Raw genomic sequence first — 6,337 nt, 5'->3', positions numbered from 1 at the left:
CTCACAAAACATCTTTGTGGACTTCTTCTTCAAATTCTGGATATAGAACACGTCTGGTGTGTTCTCTGTATTAAACTTGAATCTGCCCATAAAGTCAGATGCCATGCCTACCTAGCTTGACCACTTCTTGGGATCTTGGCTGATGTACCAAGATAAGGCATCTCCTTTCAAACTCCTCATGAGCAGCTTCATGCGGATCCTTTCATCCTTCCCTACTCCAACCAGCTTGTCGCAATATGTCCTCAGATGGACCCTTGGATCACCCATACTATCAAAGATTTTGAACTTAGGAGGTTTGTATCCTTGGATCACTCGTACCATCAAAGGTGTATGCAAAGGTCCTCATAGTTCAGCCCCTCGATTCCTTTGCTTCCCTCAACACCCTGAATTCGGCTGGTCAGTTTCTTAAGTTCCTCGGCCAATTTCATGATAAGTAGATCCTTTTCATCAGACTCAGGTGTGCATGAGATAGGTTGGGTGGAGTGTGCCATGTTCCACGTAGATAAGATTGTTATGGTGGCCTGGTGTATGGTTGTGGAAATAGTCGTTTTTGGAGTTCTGAGGTTCTCGGATGAGTGGTGGAGTGTTGTTTAGGGTATGACAGGTGTTACATTGGTTCTTTGGTGGAGCATCATGATGGTGAGATGCGGGATGATTCTGCTGTTTTGGGATATTTTGAGGAGGTGTAGGGTTTTGAGCATTGGGGAAGTTGATATCTGGGGTGTTGAGAGAAAATGACAGGTTTGCCAGATTCTGAACCTGATCGAGCTCTTCCTGGAATTTCAACAATTTCTGTTCAAGTTGTAACACATTCTCGTAAGGAACCTGAATACCCTGGCCATCAGTGGCCTCTACCCGTTCAGATGTGTTCTCCTTCCTGATGTTGTTTAAATCTTCCATTTTATACTTGCCTTTGTTCTTGACTTTAGAGGGACTAAGAGGATGAGTAGGTGTAGGGCCCCTAGATCTTGTGAACTAAGATAATGATGCCAGAGTGCACGAACTAACCTTTGGGGAGGGGAATAATAAAAATAAAATAAAACAAAAGGTAATCAAGTCAGTAAGGATTATAAGAAGTATTGCAATATTTAAACACATAGTGCAGGAATATAAAGCGTGTCCTACTTTGGGAACCTCTTTGTTCCCGAGGTAGGTCTAGCGACAAATAAACTTGGAGAACTTCAAATGCCAATAAATGCTTCATTTCATAATATAAAAATAGACGAATCCTAAAATGATACTAAGATAATAATAAGCCACCACTGGCACTTGGCCTTATTATATTTGGAAAGCGAGTAAACCTAATCTATTTGGCCTCAGAAGGACCTTCCTCAGGTTGAATTCTCTCGTTGATCAAATCCTCCAGTTCGCGTTGGTTCACCAGTAAAAAATGCCTTCGCCAGGTGTTCTCCTTCGTTTCCCTCAGTGTTCTAGTAGTCGGTGACTCTCTTCCTCACATTTCCTTCCAATTCCAATCGACTGTATTCCAGATATTCCAACTTTTTGCTAGCCTTGGTGGCCCTCTATTTCCACTCATTGATTTGGTTATTTGATGGAAGACTCCTCCACAAGTCTAGCAAGAGTGGAGGCGTGCTAACCATACCGAAACTGGGGACCTCATGCCTCATTTTCTGTAAAACAAAAGGGTTAGACCCTACCCCCACCGGACTCGATTATTTATACATTTATGATCAGCACATCGACATTTAATTATCCAAATTAATGCACAAAATGTGATGATGTCTATTTGGGTTTAGGTAAACCCAGTGAACTTTTGGACAAGGCAATCTTAAAGGATTATTACGTGGACAACATAACTGACCCGACTAGGTTTGACCATGATGCATGCGCAATTTAAACAGAATAAGGTTTTTATGTGGTTTTAGACTGGTACCCTTGATCAGACAACTCAAGGGGGAAGGAACGGAACTGTCGACTGCACAGCTGATCGACTAGTTTTACTGCATTTGTCTTTCCGAATTTAGGGGGTAATGTAGGAAGGGCGCAACCACTCATCAAGTGTTGCTATAGTATTTGTTTGGCACGGGTGGAGTATGATGTTGAGCATGATTATGATATAGTTAAAAGCATTTTAACACATATTTGCATATCAAGAAAGTGATAAATATAGCAGTTTTATAATTTAAAGCAGTTATAAAGGAAGGAAACAAAAAAAAGATATGTTAGTTTTGCTTTTGAAGAAGAAATTAAACGCTTAAAGAAATTAAACAAGTAATTGCACATAGGGAGGGTACAAATTCACAAAAACATTATGAAATGGTAAAAGCTTAAATATCCCCAGCAGAGTCGCCATGTTGTCGCGCCCCTTTTTTCTCACGAAATCGGGTTTATGACATTTTTGGTTGGGACAACTCTTTCCTTTTGGAAAGGGGTTTGCATTTTTGAAGAGTCGCCACCAAACGATTTAAAATACGTTAGGGCACCTATAGGGTTCACTTCTAGCTACGATTGATAACCAGAGACAGGGTAAGGGCTTGAAATTATCCTAAGGGGAAGGTGTTAGGCACCCCTCAGGATCCACTAGTGTGGTTCCCGGCCAGACAGTTTTTTATGAATTTCTACAATTAGCAAATAACAAGTATGGCTCAAATAGTAAGGGATTCAAGTTTAAGTACACATATGTTTGGAAAGCAGTTAATGAAAAGCAAGATTTTGAAAAGAATTACAATCTAAGCATATTCGGGAATGTAAAAGGGGGTGTCCTAGGTTTGTTTATAATATGGATCACATCAATTAATACCCGGTATGACACTCCTCAAAGAGAGGCTACATGTGGTATTAATGCACCGGTCATCATATCCATATCTACCTTTTCCCGCCCCGTGAAGGTAATTAAAGCGAGGGTTGGTCTCGACCCTTATTGCATGTTGTTACCCGTCCCTTCCTATCAGTCCTGGAGGAATTTAGGACTCATATCCTATAAATTAGGGTCTGAATCATATTCTAAGAATGATATTTAGTGATAAAAGCAGAGTCATATTTATAACATAACTCAAATAGGAAGTCCTAATCAGGCTTGCCTACTGGTTTTAATATGCTAACAGTTAAACATTAATCACAAAAATGGTTCTGGTTTTACTTTAAGTTGATTACCTAAGACTTGCCTAAGTGTAAAATAATATATGGCAGTTACCAAAATTCTAAAATAGTTATTTTACCTAAAGCATGTTGTTCTAGTTGTTGCAAAGACATGCAGGGTTATGCCCAGTTTCACTTATACAGGATAATCAAACGTGAGGCTATTTTATGTCCTTTTTCATGCATCAGTAGTTTAACTAGGAGTAACTGAGCGAGTGTGAACGAGATCCTAAAATAGGGTATCTAACGTGCACATATGAAAAATGCAGAATGATTGCAAAATATGCAGAATTCCTAGAGCTTGGCTTCTAAATGCCCAAAGAGTTACAACATGATTTCAAGATATGCAGGATCAACAATTTCAGGTTGATGCTATTATTTAGCCTAAAGCAGGATTTCTAGGTGGTAAAGTGATGCCAAATGAGGCACTGAAACAGTAAACCTAAGAACATGGTATCTAATTCATGACATGCTTTGAATATGTTGGTCTTACACATGGATTCTAATGCATATATAGGAATTGTAAACCTAAGACATGGTTTCTACCCATTGATGTTGATAGCATATATAACTACCCTCCCCTTTTCACTAGCCAGCCCTAATACTTGTTTACGACAGATTATCACAAACTAATACTGAAATGTGTAGAAAAGAAAAATAAAAAGTTAGACTAAAGTAAGCCTGAAAATAGGCCCAGATTCTCAACACCTGATTAAGACTTTCTCTCTCAGTTATGTAATAAATCACCTCAAATATCAAGATTGTTCCATAGCCTTCCTCATATCTGGGTGTGTCAGAGTTCCCCAAGGACCTCAAGGGATCCCGGGCAGTGCTCACGCCCAGATTTCATAGCCAAGACAGAGTAAGTGCAGTGTGGAAAGGCCAGCTTTCATGTGTCCAAGTTCAGAGGGAGCTCAAGGGTCCCAAGGCAAGGCTCACACAAAAGAGGCAGAACTTAGTGGTCTAATAGTAGAGCGAGAGTGCTTGTCATAGTGTTGAAAAGATTTAAGTACGAAAACAGTTTTGAAAAGGGTAAGTAAGAAACAATTTTTAAAATAAAGACTTAATGACAAAGTTAACTGATGAAAAAAATTTGAAGGAGCATGCATACCAATCTCAGAACAAAGTCAGCATCACACCAAGGACCAGGAATAGTCTAGCAAACACAAGCAAGGGAATGGGATTGGAGGGACAAATAGGGAGTATGTCAGGGCAAACATGTAGCAGGCAAGAACATATACAAGCATACAATCAGAAACTCCTACAGGTTCAGAGGATCAGGGGCATAGTAGGGTATTGGGTTAGATTAACATATCAACATCAAACAACTGAGATCATGCACAAACCAATCATGGGGATTCACATAAGAAACATGTACTAAGTATACAGAAACATGTTGGTCATTGACAAGTAAGGCACAACTTTACATGTAGAGGGAAGTTAGGATCCTAATTACATGTTTGAACAGCACAATAGTAAAAAAAAGCATATAAAAAACACAAGGACTTGTAACAGTAATAGAAACATGTTGGTTTGAGGACTGAAATCTGAATTAGAACATACCAGTGAAGTGAAGAAAGCAAAACACAAAGCAAAAATTGGAGAGGTGCAGTAGTTAGCCTTGACTTGCAGCCGGCTAGCTTAGAATAGTAGCAAGTAGCACAGAAGAGAGAATAGAGAGTTTTAGTTGTGTGAGAGAGAGTTGAACAGATTTTTTGGTTCGTCTGTTAAGACTGTTGAAGAGAGTCATTTATATAGTAGTTTGAAAACTCGTTAAAATAAGGCAAGAGTCAATTCTTCCGTAATTATAGAACTCAATTTAAAAAAATTGTTCGAATCTCCCTTTAATTAAGGGAGTCACTGTAAATAGTAAAGAGCAGGTGACAAGTAGGGGAAAAAATCATACTCGGATGGACTATAACAAATAAGGAAAGATTTCAAAATAGTGTCACACCTCCTTTTTACCTACACCCTCGGAAGGGAGTATATAAGGGAATTTTTTCCAACTTAAAGTGACAATCGAAATGAGATTATTTATTTATTAAACTCAGAGTCGCCACTTGGAATAATTTATGGTGTCCCAAGTCACTGGTTCAAATCTCGAATCGAGGAAAAGATTGACTCTGTATTACAGTCCGCGATCTAGAAATCCGGGTAAGGAATTATGTTAACCCAGGAGAAGGTATTAGGCATTCCCGAGTTCCGTGGTTCTAGCACGGTCGCTCAACTGTTATATTCAACTTAATTATCTGATTTTAAATAATTATGAACCTATGAGCAAATTTTAACTTTTAACCGCTTTAAATCAATTTTTAAAGAAGATTGAACGTCGTTTAAAACGTGCCTTTGGATCGCGCCATAGGAAATGCACCTGCAATCCTAAACACATTTTAGTCAACGTTTTATGATTTGGATTTGGGTCACATAAATGCGCACCCGAGTTTAGGAAAGTAATATCGTTAAACTAACGCGCCTAAAGCAATTATGAATTTGCAACTTTGCGAGGGCCATGAAAATTCGCTAAATGGCATGCCTCGATTTCTAAGGATAGACAAAATTAATCAAACGAGGGCCATGCAATTGTCATTTTTTGTTCGGCACGGTGCACTTCGATTTATTAAAAAAACAATACTTAATTAAATGAGCCTAAGATGTTTGAGCCTATTCTAGATTACATGAAGAGGTTTGGGCCAATGCAACTATTATTTAAGAGCTGGTTCAAATAAAAAAGAACGTGAGCCTTAGCATGTACAAGGCCTGCTCGTGAAAGGGCCTTAGACTTGGGCCTAGGGAGAGCCCAAGTTTCTTGCGGACTGACTCGGCATCGAGTCTAGATGGAGCCTCGTCAACCCAATTTGAGTAAGGAAATTAGACTCCAAATGTCCATTACAAAATCACAACGAACGAACATGATTATTCGAATTAGGCTACTATTACGATTCCTAAACAGATTATTCGAATCTATACTAACATGATTTCCCAAACTCAACACACGTATGCTAACAGTTATTTCACTTTATCTCATTTTTCTTACCTTAAGTCATCCTTCTCAGACAATTTCAAAACAGTAGTTGATTTTCAAAATAAAACATTCAACTAATAATCATATCATACAGCTTAACCTATCAAACAGTAACATGAAATCCTGGACATATCATTATGCCTCAATATTCAAATGAGCTGTAAGGGCATAAAGGATCTAGTAACATACACTTAGCTAACAGTGCTTAATTACAAA

The sequence above is a fragment of the Nicotiana tabacum genome, chromosome 10 (assembly GCF_000715075.1).
Source record: "Nicotiana tabacum cultivar K326 chromosome 10, ASM71507v2, whole genome shotgun sequence".
Classification (NCBI taxonomy): Eukaryota; Viridiplantae; Streptophyta; class Magnoliopsida; order Solanales; family Solanaceae; genus Nicotiana; species Nicotiana tabacum.
This window is presented reverse-complemented; position numbering follows the sequence as displayed.